At 38.0% G+C, this 22,462-nt stretch overlaps 1 protein-coding gene and 1 long non-coding RNA gene across 6 annotated transcripts in view; one reads left to right on the forward strand and one right to left on the reverse strand.

Annotated features, from left to right (window-relative positions):
• Positions 1 to 1,186, reverse strand: part of Csnka2ip (casein kinase 2 subunit alpha' interacting protein) — a 126,078-nt gene extending 124,892 nt beyond the window's left edge. For 2 of the 4 annotated variants that reach the window (NM_001398859.1, NM_001398858.1), the window contains exon 1: positions 736 to 917. The gene's annotated coding sequence lies outside the window, so the exon portion shown is untranslated. Of the gene's footprint in view, positions 1 to 735 lie in introns of all 4 variants that reach the window. The other 2 variants (XM_039088758.2, XM_063270687.1) reach the window with 2 other exon arrangements.
• Positions 1,012 to 21,000, forward strand: LOC134480942 (uncharacterized). 2 transcript variants are annotated; one of them, XR_010055982.1, is made up of 3 exons: positions 1,012 to 1,093; positions 4,248 to 4,656; positions 20,838 to 21,000. It is a non-coding gene; the product is annotated as an uncharacterized LOC134480942 (long non-coding RNA). The 2 variants fall into 2 exon arrangements; XR_010055981.1 differs by lacking the exon at positions 20,838 to 21,000 and having other exon boundaries at positions 1,026 to 1,097; positions 4,248 to 4,476.
• The last annotated feature ends 1,462 nt before the right edge of the window (positions 21,001 to 22,462 follow it).

The following is a 22,462-nucleotide window of genomic DNA, read 5'->3' on the forward strand; positions in this document are numbered from 1 at the left end:
ACGAAGATTACTAAATCTATGCTGAAAATAGTTTAAGTATGGATGATTCAGAATTTCCTCCAGGACTTCTTCTCTGCCCTGGGCTTTATCATTACCCATATACCAATTCCCATTGTATACACTTTATACAAAATGTATCAGAAATGGACCCATTTTTGTGCATACTTTTAAAGTCTTCCCTTAATATCTGTGTAGAATTTGTTCAAGGATTGTAATAGATATGAAGTTTACAAATTCCAAAGACTCTCATATAAAATAATACAGAATTTTAATATAACCCATGTACAACCCCCCCATTTACATTACCACATTTGTAGATTATACATATTATACCTCATAGAACACAAATGCTATGCCGATAGTAATTTTACAGTACTGTTCAGGGAATAAAAATTAAAAATGGTTTGCCTGTGTTTATTCAGAACAGAAGCATTTTTTCAGATACCTTGCTACACATTTAGATAACACACCAATGTCATAGAAATATTACTGGGTGTTAATAAATCCACTTTCATTCTACTGAATGAAAATTTATCTTTCAACCACAAAGGCAGAGAACAAAACAAAGAATTATTCCGTTATTTGTATGTTTGCAAGTCAACCTGCCTTCTGTATATTCAGGACCAAAAAAGAAGAAGAAAAAAACACATACATAGCAATACAGTGCTTCACAACAGAGACAGTTAGTTTGACACATTCTTGAAAAAAAAATCAAACATGTTGTTGGAAACTTACCACCACGCTGTAGCTGCTGAATGGTTCTTTTCATCCCTTTAGCTGTGAGTGACCCCAGGATCTTCCTTTAATGTTCACTGATGGTGATGCTTGTTTCTGGGATCCCCCTTACCCCATTGCTTTTGTACTTGATGCCAAGGGAGTCTTTCTGTCCTACCCTCCCTGATGGTAGATGAGGGTGTGGAGTGTGAGTGAGAGGCTGTTTCCACTACCACATCTATGTATACCTCACAATGGGAGATGTGTTCCAGAATCTTGAGATAGAAATTTGAATGTGTTTTCTCATGGAAATAAAAACCTAAGTAACTGAACCTTCTCAGACTGTGAGTGCCATAATTCAGTCAGGACACAGTATTTGGTGGGTAAGTTAGGATAAACAACTTCAAATCACATCAATCTCATTAATTTAAAAACTGTATATCTACCTTTAAAATAACTACAAGATTAGTTTTGAAATACATCTTATTCTCTATTTAAGAAATATCTATATGTTAAAAATGGAAAAGAAAAATTGAAGCACTATATAACAAAATCACTAAATGTTACATAACTTTAGTGAGGATACTTTTCAACTATTACATTGAAAAAAACAATCAAGTCATAAACATTGAAGCAATAAATTATATGAAATTTTAAGTCCTGAATCTATATGTATAATTATTTAATCCCAGCTCCACTGATTGTTTCAGTTTTTGTTTCTATTTTCCTTCAGTTCACAGACCTGATGGTATTGGACAGTACTCTGTTGTATTATAGTAATATAAGGAGACATTAACTCTTTCTACTATTCACATTAACTGACACTAATTTCCTATCCAAACAAAGTAGAACTTTTAGAAAAACTTGTCTTTGTGATTTCCAATTCCCACTCTTAATAAGCTGTAAACCTGTCATTCTACCACAACTGTTCCTGTCAAGATTTTTTGCTTCTAGATTGCTCAGTTCAATGGCCAGAGTCTGATCTTGACTTCCCAGCAACATTTGGCATAATTGAGGTCATTTTTTTCCTTTCCAGGACCCTTTTCCATTCTTGGCTTGAGTTCTATAATTCTATCATAGTTATTTAATTCCTCAGGTCCTCACTGTATTTATAATTTTATCTGATTCCATTACATACTTTAGCACATTAAAGACATTATCCCATCATCTTATAATGTCCACAGTCTCTGACAATAAGTCAGTGGCTTTCTTGAATATCTTTTCCAAGTAGTTGATAATCATTTTTCTTTTGATACTTTCACGGTTCTCCCATGCTGGTCTTTGGAAGTCTGCTGTGATTTTGTCAAACACAGCATGATTTGTTATCTACCCTGGTCTGTGTGTGCTTAGTCTTATTAATCCATAATGTTGAGTACTACACCAAACTGAAGACATGTTCAGCCAATTTTTGTACCTTATTTTTCTGCCTCAGTATCTTTCCTGTTTTCTGAACTCCTATTTAGTTGTGTCAGATATTTTTTAGTTTATCACAGAGAACAAAATCTGTTTTAACTTCTGAATCCTTATTTCCTTGCTATTTCAGACTGAAAATATTATAATTTTTCAAGCTCTTTAATTCTTTAATTTTAATTCTGCAATTAATGCATCCATCGTTTTCTTCCATTCAGATGCTGCAGCTTGGTTATAGAATTTTCATCTTATTCTTTTCCATATTTTCTTGTTTTCTGCTTAAATCATCCATGTTAACAGTTATAAGCATTTTTTCACTGATTAAAATTATTTTTCAAATCTGAGTTATCTTGAAATAGTTTTATTTTCAAGTTCTTCATTAAATATTTATTAAGAGATCTTTGATTATATTCTGCATAAATGTAAGGCTCTTTCTATTTGATTTTTTCAATTGTAAGCTATTCATTTATCTGACAGCTCATTTAACTGAACTTAGACTGTAGGCGGTGTTTCTCCAAAAGTAAGTCAATGAAGTACTTGTTCATTAATATAATGTCCACTAATGTAGAGACCAAATATTAGCCACAAATTTGGTAACTTCCATATGCAAGAGGCTTCCTCTCTGCCCCTTTGTTTCCTAGTTTTATTTTGTTTTTTGTTGTTTTTGTTTTTGTTTTGTTTTTGTAATCTATGGGCAGGTCAAACTCTGTCTTCTGATTCTTCCAGATTTTTTTTCTGCTAAAATTTTAGACACATTTCACTGAAACTCCTAAAGACAGTATATAAGTAAAAAGTTCTTTAAAAATAATCAATTGGGGATGCCAAAAGGTGCATGCTGACAGGAGCCTGATATAACTATCTCCTGAGAGGCTCTGACAGAGCATGACAATACAGATGCGATGCTTGTAGTCAGCCATTGAACTGAGAATGGGTTCCCCAATGGAGGAGTTAGAGAAAGGACTGAAGGAGCAGAAGTGGTTTGCAACCCCATAAGAACAACAATATCAACCAACTAGACACCCCTCCCCCAGAGCTTCCATGGACTAAACCACCATCCCAAGAGTACACGGGGTTGGTCGCATGACTCTAGCCACATATGTAGCAGAGGATGGCCTTGTGGGACATCAATGGGAGGAGAGGCCCTTGGGAGAATGCCAGGGCCTGAAGGCGGGAGGGAGTGGATGGGTGGGGGAGCACATTCATGGAGGCAGGAGATGGGGGGATGAGATAGGGAGATTCCAGAGGGGAATCCTGGAAGGGGAATAATATTTGAAATAGAGATAAAGAAAATAACCAGTAAAAAATGAAAAAAAATGAGCAATTGGCCCAAAGAGATTTATTCCTGTTATGCTCCAATTTTACTCCATAGTCTGACTAGCATATTAATTTCTTGGAGCTTTTGCATGGCTCCTTTTGGTATTTTGTCTGGAATTTGCACTTGTCACTTACGAGATAATATTCTGTCCCATGATTTCTCAAACATATTAAAGAAGAACCCGCCCTAAACTCAGACCCGTAGCTTTGCATAGTTGTGTTGAGACCCAAACACCCTCCAACTGGGATTCCTATTCAAGACCTACTACACTCATACCACTACGTGCTCAGCATTCCAGAGCAATACACGAAAGGGGGAGAGAGGAATCTATAATTAAAACTCTTTTGTTTTTCTCATCATTCCCACATGCCTTCTTCATTACCATGGGCGACAATTTCATTCACCTAGTCTCTCAGGAAAGAAACTCAGTCCCCATAAGAAATATTTACAGGATTCAAACCTTAAAATCCTAGAGCTGGCCTTCTCAATTTCTGGATATCAAAATGTCTGTGGATTTTTATCAATGTGTCCCCCACCTGTTGTGAATAAAAGAAAAACAAAAGCAGGAGGGAAGAGGGGATTTGAGGCCCAACTCTTGGTGACATTCTCTGGCCAACTCTCGTCTATGCTCAGCTTCATGGGCCAGAGGTTGTCTGGGTGGAAGCAGGAAATGTTCAAAACTAGACCATAAGTATTCCCTGTAACACACCCTTTTGAAACATAAAGCTTTTAAATTTAAAATCAAAGACTTTGCTACCTGTTGTTTTTCTTCCCCACTCCTCTAATCTTTTGTCATTATTATTTTTAGTTCTCAGAATGCAGTCAACAACTAACTTTTAGATGCCTCAAATGGAGAAGACACAGGGGAACGCCCCCAGAAAAGAAAATCAGCAAAGCTTAAATGTGAAGGAATCAGTGTGGGGAAGAGAGAAGTAACCAGAGATTTCAGTGTTCACAAACTTTAACTCAAATCTGTTATTTGAAGAGCTTATAACTGTTATTTGAGCAGCTTATAACTGACAGTGTTTTAGCTTAAAGAGAAATCCTACAACAAAGAGAAATTTTTAAATTAGAACTTATAAATCCTTTTTTCTCAGAAGATAGAGCTTTACAGTTATATTGAACTTATGGAGTGTTTCTAAGAAAGTAAAGAGCAAGCCAAGTGACTTCCTGGCTGTGAAGGTTTGATGGAGTAAGAAAAAACAAATCTAAGTGAGGTAAGAGTGTGAGGGATTTCCTGCCTGCTTCCAGGATGGCTTAGAGATTCTGGAACACAGAGAAGAAAGAGAAGAAGAGAATTATCACTCTGACATAAAGTGTTGGGAAACAAGCAGCCTTAGCATCATGTAAAGCCAAAATCTAAATGAAGAAATTCTTAGCCTTAATGAAGGTCGTGTGTAAACATTCAGAGAATTCCACACCACTTTTAAAAGGAAACTTGGGAAATTAACTTCCACACGATTAAAACTTTGAGCTTTTCAGAGGAAGGCAACAACTGCCTATATCCAAAGTCATATTATTTAAAACCTAGTTTCTTTTATAATTAATGAAGCAATTGAAAGTGATTTACTTTTTATTACAGGGAATTAAATTAAAAAAATAAGTCCTCGGGATATTTGTATAGACTTTCCATTTGCCAAGCTCAGTGTCCCAGTCCCAAGACGGCATCAGCTGGACTTGCCTTTCCTCAGAAAGCCTTCAAGAGTACTCTGAGAAGGTTCAGTCACCCTCACCTCTGTCACTCAGCATCCCTATGGTCTAAAAAATTTGAAGTTAATTTGCTTGTGTATTTACTTGCTATGGTTTACATTCTGCATCAGATTATAACTTTGAAATGTGCAATGATTCTGATCTAATCTCTCAAAGTATAGACCCTTGAGGGGTTTCGTCCAGAACCCTCCTGGAATACCACAGCCATGGCTACTCAAGTCCTTACATGAGATGATAAAATATTTGCACATCATCTCTGCAAGGCCTGCAGTAGACTCTAAACATAGCACGGCTTACTGGCCACAACTTGTTCTAGTTTTCCCTGGGAACTGGCATGTCAGCTCACTGTTGCAGTAATCACTGTAAGGCAGAGTTCTGGTAAATGCCAAACAGCACAGTCAGTGTTCAGTAGGACTACAGGCTTACAGGCTGTTTACTGATGGGAAGGGTTTGTAGCCTTCAACTTATAAGCAATAATAAAATACTCAGCACTCACCATGAGAAATTCAACAATCCCATCGAGTTCTCAAAAAAAAAAAAAAAAAAAAAAACCCAAAACACAAACCCTGGTATTGATTTTTCAGAACACTTGTGCCTATAAGAACTAATATTTGAAAATGAAAATGCATTTGTAATTGACAAAGAAGCACAATACTTATGTAGATAACAGTGAGCATTTTGTTTATGTTATTGAAGAGAATACCAACACAAAGACAGATGTTGGAATGTGACACCTGTATCAGAGGTGTCATTAGCTTTTTTGCTGAATCAGCCACTGTAATTTTCAGATATAAGGAAACATTTCTCAACCATCTGCAGTTTTGACATCTAACACCTGAACTGACCACAGCACCATTAAGTTTAATATGCAATACTGATGTTTGCCATTGCAATTTCTTATGATAACAAGAATAAACATTTTATATGAGGAGATAATGAACATTATAGACCATATCATCTCTATAGTGACACCTTGCTGCCACTGTACTATATAAACATCTGTGGGCCATATATGAATAAACGAGGAGGTCTCGTTTCCAACAAACTATGAGTACAAAAGGAAATAGTGGGACAGGCCTTCTGGTACATGTCCATACCTTAGAATGCCAGCACTCAGAAAGCTCAGAAAGAAGAAACATGAATTCAAGTCCAGCCTGAGCTACATATTGAGTTCTAAACTAGTCTGGGCTTTAGAGCAAAGTTTTAATTCAAAGAATAAACCAGTTTTTGAAAGTAGACTGGCCCCTTAGTACCGGAGCCAGCTTGAATGGTAGTTCCCTAAGCCATACTGCTTGGTACTGTGAGGTACATCCTCAGGCAAGCTCCGAGGTTGCGAAATGTAAGTATGGGTCATTAAGAATTTTATTCCTTGAGATACTGCTCAGACCTGGAGGGATCCAGTCAATAGTTCTCTGCACTCAAAACCGGTAGGAGAGAGAGTTAAACCTTCAGAGGGGCAGACACACCTGGGAAGCCAAAAGAGACTACATTCTGCCCACATTTCTGACTACAGAGGAAAACACCTAAGGCCATCTGGGACCTCGGTGCACTGGGTGCCCCAGGAAAAGGCTGCTCAGGCCCTCCTGGTTGCCACCCTCATGGAGAGCTAAAAAGCAGCCCCCCAAGAGAAGCTTGAGCTGCAGGACCACAGGTAAAACCAAATTTTTTGCTCCAAGCAACCTGCCTGGTGGACTCAGGACACAGGCCCACAGGAACAGTTGAAGACCAGTAGACAGGAAAGACTACACGCCTTAAAGCAGAACACTCTGTTCCCATAACTGGCTGAAAGAAAACAGGAAAACAGGTCTACAGCAACCCAGACACACGGGACTATAGGACAGTCTAGTCACTGTCAGAAATAGCAGAACAAGGTAACACCAGAGACAACCTGACGGCGAGAGGCAAGTGCAGGAAGCCAAGCAACAGAAACAAAGACTACATGGCATCATTGGAGCCCAGTTCTCCCACCAAAGCAAACACGGAATATCCAAACACACCAGAGAAGCAAGATCTAGTTTCAAAATCTTATTTGATCAGGATGCTGGAGGACTTCAAGAAAGACATGAAGAACTCCCTTAGAGAAACACAGGAAAACATAAATAAACAAGTAGAAGCATATAGAGAGGAATCACAAAAATCCCTGAAAGAATTCCAGGAAAGCACAATCAAACAGTTGAAGGAATTAAAAATGGAAATAAAAACAATAAAGAAAGCACAAAGGGAAACAACCCTGGATACAGAAAACCAAAGGAAGAGACAAGGAGCCTTAGATACGAGCATCACCAACAGAATAAAAGAGATAGAAGAGAGAATCTCAGGAGCAGAAGATTTCATAGAAATCATCGACACAACTGTCAAAAGATAATGTAAAACTGAAAAAGCTACTGGTTCAAAACATACAGGAAATCCAGGACTCAATGAGAAGATCAAACCTAAGGATAATAGGTATAAAAGAGAGTGAAGACCGCCAGCTCATAGGATCAGTAAATATCTTCAACAAAATCATAGAAGAAAACTTCCCTAACCTAAAGAAAGAGAGGCCCATAAACATACAAGAAGCCTACAGAACTCCAAAAAGATTGGACCAGAAAAGAAATTCCTCCCGTCACATAATATTCAAAACACCAAATGCACAAAACAAAGACAGAATATTAAAAGCAGTAAGGGAAAAAGGTCAAGTAACATATAAAGGCAGAGCTATGAGAATCACACCAAACTTCTCACCTGAGACTATGAAAGTCAGAAGATCCTGAACAGATGTCATATGGACCCTAAGAGAACACAAATGCCAGCCCAGTTTACTATATCCAGTAAAAGTTTCAATTAACATAGATGGAGAAACCAAGATATTCCATGACAAAACCAAATTGACACAATATCTTTCTACAAATCCAGCGCCACAAAGGATAATAAATGGTAAAGTCCAACATAAGGAGGAAAGCTACACCCTAGAAAAAGCAAGAAACTAATCTTCTTAACGACAAAACAAAGAGAATAAAAGAACACAAACATAACCTCACATCCAAATATGAATATAACAGGAAGCAATAAACACTATTCCTTAATATCTCTCAACATCCATGGTCTCAACTCCCCAATAAAAAGACATAGATTAACAAACTGGATATGCAATGAGGACCCTGCATTCTGCTGCCTACAGGAAACACACCTCAGAGACAAAACAGACACTACCTCAGAATGAAAGGCTGGAAAACAACTTTCCAAGCAAATGGTCTGAAGAAACAAGCTGGAGTAGCCATTCTAATATCGAGTAAATTCAATTTTCAACTAATAGTCATCAAAAAAGATAAGGACACTGCATATTCATAAGACGAAAAATCCACCAAGATAAACTCTCAATCCTTAATATCTATGCTGCAAATTCAAGGGCACCTACATACATAAAAAAAACCTTACTAAAGCTCAATGAACACATTGCACCTCACATAATAATAATAGGAGATTGCAACACCCTACTCTCATCAATGGACAGATCATGGAAACAGAAATTAAACAGAGACATAGACAAACTAAGAGAAGTCATGCACCAAATGGACTTAACAGATATTTATAGAACATTCTATCCTAAAACAAAAGGATATACCTTCTTCTCACCACCTCATGGTACATTCTCCAAAATGGACCATATAATTGGTCATAAACCAAGCCTCAACAAATACAGAAAGATAGAAATAATCCCATGTATCCTATCAGACCACCACGGGCTAATGCTAGTCTTCAATAACAATAAGGGAAGAACGCCCACATATACATGGAAGTTGAACAATGCTCTTCTCAGTGATGACATGGTCAAGGAAGAAATAAAGAAATTAAAGACTTCTTAGAATTTAATGAATATGAAGGTACAACATACCCAAACTTATGGGACACAATGAAAGCTGTGCTAAGAGGATAGCTCTGCATACCTACAGAAAGAAACAGGAGAACATATATCAGCAGCTTGACAAAACACCTAATATCTCTAGGACAAAAAGAAGTAGATATACCCAGGACAAGTAGAAGGCAAGAAATAATCAAACTCAGGGCTGAAATCAACCAAGTAGAAACAAAAAGGACCATACAAAGAAACAACAGAACCAAAAGGTCATTCTTTGAGAAAATCAACAAGATAGATAAACCATTAGTCAGAAAACGAGAGGGCACACAGAGTGTGTCCAAATTAACAAAATCAAAAGGAAAATGGAGACATAACTACAAAATCAGAGGAAATTCAAAAAAATCATCAGATCCTACTACAAAAGCCTATATTCAACAAAACTTGAAAATCTGCAGGAAATGGACAATTTCATAGACAGATACCAGGTACCGAAGTTAAATCAGGAACAGATAAACCAGTTAAACAACCCCATGACTCCTAAAGAAATGGAAGCAGTCATTAAAGGTCTCCCAACCAAAAAAAGCCCAGGTCCAGATGGGTTCAGTGCAGAATTCTATCAGACCTTCATAGAAGACCTCATACCAATACTATCCAAACTATTCCACAAAATTGAAACAGATGGAGCACTACCGAATTCCTTCTATGAAGCCACAATTACTCTTATACCTAAACCACACAAAGAACCAACAAAGAAAGAGAACTTCAGACCAATTTCCCTTATGAATATCGACGCAAAAATTCTCAATAAAATTCTGGCAAACCGAATCCAAGAGCACATCAAAACAATCATCCACCATGATCAAGTAGGCTTCATCCCAGGCATGCAGGGATGGTTTATTATATAGAAAACCAACAACGTGATCCATTATATAAACAAACTGAAAGAACAAAACCACATGATAATTTCATTAGATGTGAAAATATCACTATTTGCAGATGATATGATAGTATATTTAAGTGATCCCAAAAGTCCCACCAGAGAACTACGAAACCTGATAAAAAAAAACTTCAGCAAAGTGGCTGGGTATAAAATTAACTCAAATAAATCAGTAGACTTCCTCTACACAAAAGAGAAACAAGCCGAGAAAGAAATTAGGGAAATGACACCATTCATAAGAGTCCCAAATAATATAAAATACCTTGGTATGACTTTTACCAAGCAAGTAAATGATCTGTATGATAAGAACTTCAAGCCCCTGAAAAAAGAACTTGAAGAAGACCTCAGAATATGGAAAGATCTCCCATGCTCATGGATTGGCAGGATTAACATAGTAAAAATGTCCATTTTACCAAAAGCAATCTACAGATTCAATACAATCCCCATCAAAATACCAATCCAATTCTTCAGAGAGTTAGACAGAACAATTTACAAATTCATCTGGAATAACAAAAAACCCAGGATAACTAAAACTATCCTTAAAAATAAAAGGACTTTTGGGGGAATCACTATCCCTGAACTCAAAGAGTATTACAGAGCAATAGTGATATAAACTGCATGATATTGGTACAGAGACAGACAGATAGACCAGTGGAATACAATTGAAGACCCAGAAATGAACCCACACACCTATGGTCACTTGATTTTTGACAAAGGAGCCAAAACCATCCAATGGAAATAAGATACCATTTTTAGTAAATGGTGCTGTTTCAACTGGAGGTCAACATGTAGAAGAATGCAGATTGATCCATGCTTATCTCCCTGAACAAAGCTTAAGTTCAAGTGGATCAACGACCTCCACATCAAACCAGATACACTCAAACTGATAGAAGAAAAAGTGGGGAAGCATCTGGAACACATGGGCTCTGGAGAAAATTTCCTGAACAGAACACCAATGGCTTATGCTCTAAGATCAAGAATCGACAAATGGGATTTCATAAAACTGCAAAGCTTCTGTAAGGCAAAGGACACTGTTGTTAGGACAAAACAACAATCAACAGATTGGGAAAAGATCTTTACAAATCCTACAACAGAGAGAGGGCTTATATCCAAAATATACAAAGAACTCAAGAAGTTAGACTGCAGGGAAACAAATAACCCTATCAAAAATGGGGTCAGAGCTAAACAAAGAATTCACAACTGAGGAATGCTGAATGGCTGAGAAACACCTAAAGAAATGTTCAACATCTTTAGTCATAAGGGAAATGCAAATCAAAACAACCCTGAGATTTCACCTCACACCAGTCAGAATGGCTAAGATCAGAAACTCAGGTGACAGCAGATGCTGGCGAGGATGTGGAGAAAGAGGAACACTCCTCCATTGGTGGGACTGCAGACTGGTAAAACCATTCTGGTAAACAGTCTGGAGGTTCCTCAGAAAATTGGATATTGAACTACCTGAGGATCCAGCTATACCTCTCTTGGGCATACACCCAAAAGATGCCCCAACATATAAAAAAGACACGTGCTCCACTATGTTCATCGCAGCCTTATTTATAATAGCCAGAAGCTGGAAAGAACCCAGATGCCCTTCAACAGAGGAATGGATACAGAAAATGTGGTACATCTACACAATAGAATACTATTCAGCTATCAAAAACAATGACTTTATAAAATTCAAAGGCAAATGGATGGAACTGGAAAATATCCTGAGTAACGTAACACAATCACAGAAAAACAAACATGGTATGCGCTCATTGATAAGTGGCTATTAGCCCAAATGCTTGAATTACCCTAGATGCACAGGACACATGAAACTCAAGAAGGATGACCAAAATGTGAATGCTTCACTCCTTCTTTAAAAGGGGAACAAGAATACCCTTGGGAGGGAATAGGGAGGCAAAGATTAGAACAGAGGCAGAAGGAACACCCATTCAGAGCCTGCCCCACATGTGGCCCATACATATACAGCCACCCAATGAGATAAGATGGATGAAGCAAAAAAGTGCAGGCTGACAGGAAACTGATGTAGATCTCTCCTGAGAGACACAGTCAGAATACAGCAAATACATAGCAGCAAACCACTGAACTGAGAATGGGACCCCTGTTGAAGGAATCAGAGAAAGGACTGCAAAAGCTTGAAGGGGCTCAAGACCCCATGTGAACAACAATGCCAACCAACCAGAGCTTCCAGGGACTAAGCCACTACCCAAAGACTATACATGGACTGACCCTGGGCTCCACCCTCATGGGTAGCAATGAATAGCCTAGTAAGATCACCAGTGGAAGGGGAAGCCCTTGGTCCTGCCAAGGCTGGACCCCCAGTGAGCGTGATGATTGTGTGGAGAGCAACAATGGGGGGAGGATGGGGAGGGGAACACCCATAGAGAAGGGAAGTGGGAGGGGTTAGGGGAAGTGGGCCTGGAAACCGGGAAGCTTATAACAATCAAAATGTAAATTAGAAATACTCAAGTTAATAAAGATGGAAAAAGGAAAAATAAGAAAAAAAAGTAGACTGATTTGGCCTAAGAAATTAATTTTGCTAGCCTCATATAGTAATAATTAACAGAATCAGAACCATTGACATTTTCATTGTCTAAATACTCCCAACATTGCCTATTTCAAACTGTAGAGCAACACAATAGAGTACATGGTTAAATATTTACGGTACCCCAATTTTTTTTCCTTTTTTTTTTCATCTTTATTAACTTGGGTATTTCTTATTTACATTTTTTTCTTTTTATTTTTTAACATCCCCCTATCCCCTCCCCCTCCCCTTCTTATTGGGTGATCCCCTCCCTATCCTTCCCCCATTGCCGCCCTCCCCCCAACAATCACGTTCACTGGGGGTTCAGTCTTAGGAGGACCAAGGGCTTCCCCTTCCACCAGTGCTCTTACTAGGATATTCATTGCTACCTATGAGGTCAGAGTCCAGGGTCAGTCCATGTATAGTCTTTAGGTAGTGGCTTAGTCCCTGGAAGCTCTGGTTGCTTGGCATTGTTGTACATATGGGGTCTTGAGCCCCTTCAAGCTCTTCCAGTTCTTTCTCTGATTCCTTCAACGGGGGTCCCGTTCTCAGTTCAGTGGTTTGCTGCTGGCATTCGCCTCTGTATTTGATGTATTCTGGCTATGTCTCTCAGGAGAGATCTACATCCGGCTCCTGTCTGCCTGCACTTCTTTGCTTCATCCATCTTGTCTAATTGGGTGGCTGTATATGTGTGGGCCACATGTGGGGCAGGCTCTGAATGGGTGTTCCTTCTGTGTCTGTTTTAATCTTTGCCTCTCTATTCCCTGCCAAATGTATTCTTATTCCCCTTTTAAAGAAGGAGTAAAGCATTCACATTTTGATCATCCGTCTTGAGTTTCATGTGTTGTGTGCATCTAGGGTAATTCAAGCATTTGGGCTAATAGCCACTTATCAATGAGTGCATACCATGTGTGTTTCTCTGTGATTGGGTTACCTCACTCAGGACGATATTTTCCAGTTCCAACCATTTGCCTACGAATTTCATAAAATCATTGTTTTTGATAGCTGCGTAATATTCCATTGTGTAGATATACCACTTTTTCTGTATCCATTCCTCTGTTGAAGGGCATCTGGGTTCTTTCCAGCTTCTGGCTATTATGAATAAGGCTGCTAAAAACATAGTGGAGCACGTATCTTTTTTATATGTTGGGGCATCTTTTGTGTATATGCCCAAGAGAGGTATAGCTGGATCCTCAGGTATACCTGAGGAACCTCCAGACTAATTTCCAGAATGGTTGTACCAGTCTGCAATCCCACCAACAATGGAGGAGTGTTCCTCTTTCTCCACATCCTCGCCAGCATTTGCTGTCACCTGAGTTTTTGATCTTAGCCATTCTCACTGGTGTGAGGTGAAATCTCAGGGTTGTTTTCATTTGCATTTTCCTTATGACTAAAGATGTTGAACATTTCTTTAGGTGTTTCTCAGCCATTCGGCATTCCTCAGCTGTGAATTCTTTGTTTAGCTCTGAACCCCATTTTTTAATAGGGTTATTTGTCTCCCTGTGGTCTAACTTCTTGAGTTCTTTGTATATTTTGGATATAAGCTCTCTATTTGTTGTAGGATTGGTAAAGATCTTTTCCCAATCTGTTGGTTGCCGTTTTGTCCTAACCACAGTGTCCTTTGCCTTACAGAAGCTTTGCAGTTTTATGAGATCCCATTTGTCGATTCTTGATCTTAGAGCATAAGCCATTGGTGTTTTGTTCAGGAAATTTTTTCCAGTGCCCATGTGTTCCAGATGCTTCCCTAGATTTTCTTCTATTAGTTTGAGTGTATCTGGTTTGATGTGGAGGTCCTTGATCCACTTGGACTTAAGCTTTGTTCAGGGTGATAACCATGGATCAATCTGCATTCTTCTACATGTTGACCTCCAGTTGAAACAGCACCATTAGCTGAAAATGCTATCTTTTTTCCATTTGATGGTTTTGGCTCCTTTGTCAAAAATCAAGTGCCCATAGGTGTGTGGGTTCATTTCTGGATCTTCAATTCTGTTCCGTTGGTCTATCTGTCTGTCTCTGTACCAATACCATGCAGTTTTTATCACTATTGCTCTGTAATACTGCTTGTGTTTAGGGATAGTGTTTCCCCCTGAAGTCTTTTATTGTTGAGGATAGTTTTAGCTTTCCTGGGTTTTTTGTTTTTCCAGATGAATTTGCAAATTGTTCTGTCTAACTCTTTGAAGAAATGGATTGGTATTTTGATGGGGATTGCATTGAATCTGTAGATCGCTTTTGGCAAAATGGCCATTTTTACTATATTAATCCTGCCAATCCATGAGCATGGGAGATCTTTCCATCTTCTGAGGTCTTCTTCAATTTCTTTCTTCAGAGTCTTGAAGTTCTTATTGTACAGATCTTTTACTTGCTTTGTACCCCAATTTTTTAAAGTTTATCTTATGTATATGAGCACACTTTAGCTATCTTCAGACTCACCAGAAGAGGGCATTGGATCCCATTATGTATGGTTGTCAGCCACCATGTGGTTACTGGGAATTGAACTCAGGACCTCTGAAGGAGCAGTCAATGCTCTTAACCACTGAGCCATCTCTCCAGCCCTCTCCCCTTAGTTTAAAGTTTTTTTCTCTTATATGCACATGAGAAAATGATGGAGAAGATTAGCAATATATATGAAACTAAAAAATTTCGATACATGTACAGGTGTTACATGTGAAGATAGTATAATATTGAAAAATTATTCTTTCAGTATTTGAAAATCAAAGTGTCTGATTCAGGGGGAAAAAGGTATTTGCCCCATTTACAAGGTACTGTCCTTTGCAGACTCAGTGGAAAGCATCATTCTCTCATCTTTACTCATCATATGGAATACATATTAAACCCTCAGAAGTCTGGGATAACACTAGTAGATAGTAATAGGCCTTGAAAGTGATTATGTCTGTGTTTTTGTTAGCTTTTTTTTAAGAAATATTGTGTATTGGGGAGTTTATGTAATTTAAGTGCATCACAAGTTTTTCATTGATTATGTTCGTAAACTGTTAAATCACTACAAATTTAGCCATCTGCATGTTATGGACGGGAGTGGGTTTCCGTATGCCTTTTTTTTCTGGTTTTTTTTATTGGACATTTTTTATTTACATTTCAAATGTTATTCCCTTTCCTGATTTCCCGGCCATAAGCCCCCTATTCCATTCCCCTCCCCTTCTTCTATAAGGGTGTTCCCCCTCGGAAACCAACCCCCTTCCTGCCTCCCTGCCCTGACATTCCCCTACACTGGGGGGGGGGGTTGTCCAGAGTTGGCAGGACCAAGAGCTTCTCCTCCCATTGATGCCCAACAAGGCCATCCTCTGCTACATGTGCAGTTGGAGTCATGGATCTGTCCATGTATATTCATTTGGTAGTAATTTGTCCCTGGGAGCTGGTTGGTTGGCATTGTTGTTATTATGGGATTGCAAACCCCTTTCTGCTCCTTCAATCTTTTGTCTAATTCCTCCAATGGGGACCCCATTCTCAGTTCAACGGTTTACTGCTAGCATTCACCTCTGTATTTGTCTCTGTATGCCATGAACCTCCTCTTCTTCCTGAAAGCCACTGAACCTTGCATCTCCAACCCCACTTCATCTTCTTCAAAAAGGAACTTTCTGTCACTTTTCGGTTATTAAATTCAGTGTATCTCTGTTCTTCTAGCATATATAAAAAGTATTCTCTCCTTAAGAGCTTTGGCATTGCTGAACATAGTCACTAGATATATGAATATGTGAATCAGCAGTTCTGTGTTATCATCCAGATTCCTAGACAGGAAGCTTTAAAAAAGACTCCAAAGAACACATGTGAGTTTACATTGTTGTCAAGTGTTTTGAGCTTCAAACAGCTTCAATTTTCTAACCCAGTCTCTTAGCTCTTATTCAAGATATTGCCACCATTTCTTACTCAAATCAATGTGATATTTTAGGTTCGATGTCTTCTTAGCCAGTATACTGCCCTATCAATATTTTGTAATGAACATATTGTACTTATAGATCTCTATCAAATTTCCATCTTGCTGCTCCTATGTATTTATAACTGTAATCCTTAGTTGATATGCCTTTTCCAGCCTTGACATCTAATTGTTTCTCATCATATTCTGAGAATCGTTTATTCTAAATCCTAAACTCCTGGTTAAGAACAAAAATTGATTCTATTGGCTACTTCCCTAAATCTGCATGTTTAAAGGATTTCATAATTTAAATTTGTCTTTACTAAGCATTATGATTTTCTAATAACTCCCCAAGTCCATAAACTTCTTAGACAATATAAACTTGTATTTTATTTTTATTTGGATATCCAATGAATATCTTTTAGATATAATTTAGTTAACACTTTTTATTTAAATGATTATAATTGAATTAGAAAATTGGGAAATGTTTCCAGTTGAAAAATAAAAATACAATAACTTGAAGAAGCTTGTGGATGTCACGAGGATGATTAATATGGAAAAATTCATTATCCATCTACTTATACATTAGACTGAAAAAACAACTTAAGTCTTGAGGGTTATGCTACATGTGACATAGATACATAAAATAAGATATATTTTCTATCTTCACAAAGATTCAGGAAACTCAAAGATAGCACAATGAATGTAATTGGGAATAGTATTATCCCAGGAAGGGTGTAAATATTAATGGGAAAGGTATTAAAACCTAAAAATCTATATACCATTAAAAGAGTTGTTTAAAAGAAGAGTTGCATCTTTATTTTTTTTAAAAAGGATTGTTTTATTTATGAGTACATTGTTGGTGTCTTCAGACACACCAGAATAGGGCATCGGATCCCATTACAGGTACTTGTGAGCCACCATGTAGTTGCTGGGATTTGAACTCAGGACCTCTGGAAGAGCAGTCAGTGCTCTTGACCTCTGAGCTACCTCTCCAGCCCTGAGTTGCATCTTTACTGTAAAAAAAAATATTTGCTTCATTAAGTAGTGTGCATAGCTCAGTGTTAAAACACTTGCCTACTGTCTGCATGGTACTGAGTTCAATGGCCAGTGCTACAAAATTGAAACAACTAGAGTCTCCTTCATCAAGTCAATTAAATAAACATAGACAAATACCTCTTGTGAATGGATTCTAGCCTCTGACAATTAAATACGCATATCTAGGTGGGAAGAGATACAGGTACAAGTCAGAAACTAGAAAGGGACAGCAGTGACAAGGGGCGGGGAAAGAAGTTTGAGGGAAAAGGAAGAGGAAGACCATAATGCAAATAAAAAAGAACAGAGAGAGACAGGGGGTTGAAACAGTGATCAAAATAAATACCGTGTGAAAGTCCCCATATGGAAACTTTGTAAGCTACTATAAGCAAAAAAAAAAAAAAAAATGAGAAAATATCTCCTTTGATATAATTTCTTTTTAGAAGAGAAGTAGGTTGTGTCTGGAGAGACAATGCAGTTTGTTCAGAGTACAGGCTGCCCTTCCAGAAAACACGAATTCAATTCCAACTTTCATGTGGAATATCACAGTGGTTTATAATTCCAGATCCATATGGTCTTATGAACTACACTGGCCCCTGTGGGCACCATGTACACATAGAGTACCCATGTGTACACATAAAATAAATAAATTCCTTTTACAAAAGAGAAGTTGGTTTAACATGCTCATACCACTGCTCTTGGTGACCCACCTGAAATTGATGGTGAGACACTATTGTCACAAGCACCATACACTTGTATCTCGGGACATGGAAAACACAATCTCCTACCTAGAGGCTAGTTTTCACAGTGATGGTAGGTACTATGTAGACAGCTAGGGAAGAAAAATAATCAAAAGTTTTACCCAGCAATGAACCTTGAAAGACACAATTGTGACTGATCCTGGCAAGATACATACATTGCTTCAAACCACACTCTCCTCCACATGGTGGCACTTACATATAGTATTGGAAACTTATCCAAGAACCTGCACCTAGGATGTCATGGGCCCTAGAGGAGAACCTGCAACTATTATTTTGCTAATTAGTCATAGTTTTAAATTGTATTCTACATATGTTATCTTCGTACTTATAATGAGTACATCGGCCAACCCTCATCAGAGATCGTTCTTTCACAGTGGACACTAATGAATGCAGAGACAGGCAAGCGCTTAACATACAGAAAGTACATGATGGTAGTGTGCTCAGCCCTAAGAATAAAAACTGCATTACACCTGTAACTCCCAAATCTCAAAAAGCATCATCTAGAAGGAGATAGGAAGATTATGAGAGCCAGACACCAGGGACTAGGGCTGAGACTGGTGACTTCCAGACTTGAAAAGGTTGTTACAGTAATGATCCCAAAGAAATTGTGGTCCACTGAGATGGAGGAGGAAGGTGGTCCCCTGCTGAGGAGCTACAGGCAGTTGCTGGCTTCTGAGAGAAGGGAGAGCCAGTTTATTCGGGGAATAGTTCCCAGTAAGTTGTAAATGCTTTGTTCAGTAAATGGCCCAGTAACCATGCACTTATAACTCAGTGAGTTATAAGTAAAATAAAATAAAAGGTAAAATGGCTCATGAAATTAAAAGCTGTAGTGGGGTTTGGGAGGAGATCACAACAGAAATATGGGTAGATGAGGTCCAAGATTCTTATATATGAATATATATATGAAATTTTCAAAGAATAAATTAAATATTTTAGGAATAGAAGTAGATTAAAACAGATTTTCTAGGGCAATTTTTAGCTAGCTCTGTATAGCAAATTAATAATACCTCTATCAGTGCATCTTTATGTTTATATGTCATAAAAGAAAATCTTTAGTCTTAATGATTACATAGTCCAGAACTAGAAAAAAATGTGTAAGACTTTTCTTTATCACCTTTTTTAATAGGTTGATTTTAGGTCGAATGTAATTGAAAATTATTGTTAATATAATACTAGCAAATATAAAAACATAATAAACATTAATGAATTACTACTTATGGGCTGGAGAGATGGCTCAGGAGTTAAGAGTGCTTGTTGTTCTTGTTGTTCTTTCAGAGGACCTGGGCTCAATTCCCAATGTAAACATAGCCATTTACAACCATCTCCTACTCACTTCCAGAGGATCTGATGCCCTCTTCTTACCTACACAGGACTAAGCATACATGTGGTTCACAGACGTTCATGCAGACAAAATACTCACAAAATAAAAGAAAATGAATAAATCTTTTAAAAGATGAAGAATGTCAGGAGTCAGTCGTCCCGTTAGTAAGATAGTGAGGCAACTCTTTACTTTTGTCCTTTTAAATAAATTTAAATTTCATTTTAAAAAGCCTTGAAATAATGTGTCACATATATATATACATATATATATGACACAATATTTCTGAATCAGAAAGTAATGGTAAAAAATAAATTACTAAATCCAGAGTATTTAATTCTTCATTTATAATTTAAAACCTAATTAAATAATATTTAAAGAAATGAATGCATTTTAATGATATAATATAGACAGTGTTTATCCACCTGGATTTCATGAAGTTCTTAATCTTCACTGTTATATTAAGCTTTAAATTACCTTCTTGCTTCAAGGGGATTAAGAAGAAATCTGTCTTCACTCATCCATTAGCTCGAGATAGACATTAAATCTCCTTCTCAGAATTAAACTCTTATGAATGTGTAAAGACAGAAAATTAATTTTTCAGTGACCATTATCTTAGGTAACTTTGTGTTTCTAATGTGATAATCTTTGTGTTATCTTGAAGCCACTTAACATTACGTTCCAGATGAATGAGAAGCTGAACAGATATCTGTTTCAGTCCCTAAATACCATGATCTCAGCCTGCAGGCTTCTCTTAATTACCTAAGGGTACATAAGAATTTTTCTGAGAACAATGTAGATATTAGTTCTCTTCTTATCTTGTATCCACTTTGCACTCTGTAGAGTTATCCACCAGTTACCAAACTTCATGATAACTTTCCATGGCTGATGCATTGTCAACTCTCAAAATATGATGTCACAACTAATTTGGAAGACAAACGTTGCAAGTTGGTCTGAAGTTCTTATTTTAGAGACATAAAATTAATTTGATTCTTCACTTATTACACAGTATTGCTTCTATATGGGTAAGGGAAAGAATAGAGTCACAGAAAAGGAATGCCTGTCAACTCAGATTATCTATGACACGCAACACCTGAGTGGTAAGAGTCATTTTCAATCCTTAAATTCTTTATAAAGAAGCCTGATGGTCCACACATTTAGCAGCATGAATGAAGAAAGGTGGCCATGTCCCTAGATTATGAGTTCCTTTCTATGCTGGTGACTCGAGCCTGGGTAAACTCCCAAGTGAAAGAATTCAGTATAAATGTATTCACTAGAGATATAAAAATTTAGAAGAAAATAGTGCCCACACGACTTTAGTTTTTTTCTGGTCCCCCTAGGCCTTCTCTCTCCACTCCTTCAAAACTCACCAAATTTAGAAGTACTCACTTCTTTCAATTCTAGGCCCCGGTGCATGCTTGGAAGGACTTCAGCCCTGAACTATCATACTAGCCTTTGAAATACCTTCTGGAACTACAGGATCGCAATCACGATACTATTTCTGGGAGTGCCGAAACAGATGCGGATAAGTAAATTAAACTATGGATATCTAGTCTTCAGACACACATCACCACAAAGCTCTGCTCTGGTTCTCCTTGCTCTTCTCCATGGTCGAAGGTCACAGACACCTTGGTTGAAACCGCCAGTGACCCTCCTGCCCAAGGTCTTCATTGCTTTCTCATTGCCGTGGTAAACACCCTGACAAAAGCCACTGAAAAGAGATCAGGTCTATTTTGACTTAAGGAATACGGCCCAACATGATAGAAAAGACATAGGAGTAGGCAAGGAAGGCATATTAGGAGGAGCGAGAGACTGGCTGGTCATACTGTATCCACACCAGGGAAATGGACAGAAAACAGGAAATCAGGCAGGGTTATAGAGACTCAAGACCCAAGCTCAGTGACCTACTTCCTCTAATTGAGGTCCTATTTCCTAAGAACCTACAACCTGCCCTAACAGTGCTACTGTCTGGAAACTAAGCAGGCATACACACACGGTTAGTGTGGAGATAACACAACAGCACTCCTCAAGCCTCCTCTCCCACAGTCCTGTTTTCTCCTCAAGACGGAAACGTATGTGGAGGGTAAGTGCTCTTCACTCAAATCTCAAAGATTTCCTTCTCAGCAACACGCCCACATTCCTAAATCAAGGAGAAATTATTCTAGCCTGAAATCAAGTCACCACTCTGTAGTACAATGCAATCATGACTCTGTCTATAACACACATCGGTTTTTTCATAATACCTTCATTCCTCCTGAAAGTCTAAACATAGGCTTTCAGACCCTGTCTTCCTTCTATTCTACTATTTCTGATTTGATGACCACACTAAAGATCAGGCTTGTTAAATGGACAAAAGGAAAACAAAAACAGAAAAAAAGAAAAATACAGAATAACATCTCAAAACATCATTGGATACAGAACTTCACATTTGCTTCATGAAATTTTTTGAAGGATATGAATCCCCTTGGAATATCCACCAGTCTAATCTAGATATACTGCTTTGTAAATAATCATTGTAGAACTGGAACTTATATCCAGTCCATAAACTCCCTATAGCATTCCCCTTTCCCCTTCTTCTATAAGGGTGTTCCCCCACCCATCCCCTCACCCCTTCCTGCCTCCCCACCCTGACATTCCCCTACTCTGGGGGATTGAGCCTTGGAAGGACCAAGGGGATGGGCAAGGGGTAGGGTAGAAGATCCTGCCATGAAAGTGCCCTTTGTTAAATTGCTTTACCTCTCCACTTTTGCACTGTAGAATCCTAAAGGGAGAAGGAAGGATGGTCCTGAGAAAAACATGCTTAACTACATGTTTCATACACTTAGAATACTAAGGACACTCAAGTTGTTCTTAACTTTATGTCCAGATTTATATCATCGTTATCATTGCCAGACTATGGGTTTCATTTCTATACAAAATATGTCATTTTATGTTGTGATGGTCTTTTAGATACTTTTTGTCTTCTCTTGCTTAGATTGCCTCTGATTCTCATTTGAAAGGCCTTGCTCTCGTTAATGTTGAAATACATG

Source organism: Rattus norvegicus, chromosome 11 (assembly GCF_036323735.1).
Source record: "Rattus norvegicus strain BN/NHsdMcwi chromosome 11, GRCr8, whole genome shotgun sequence".
Lineage (NCBI taxonomy): Eukaryota > Metazoa > Chordata > Mammalia > Rodentia > Muridae > Rattus > Rattus norvegicus.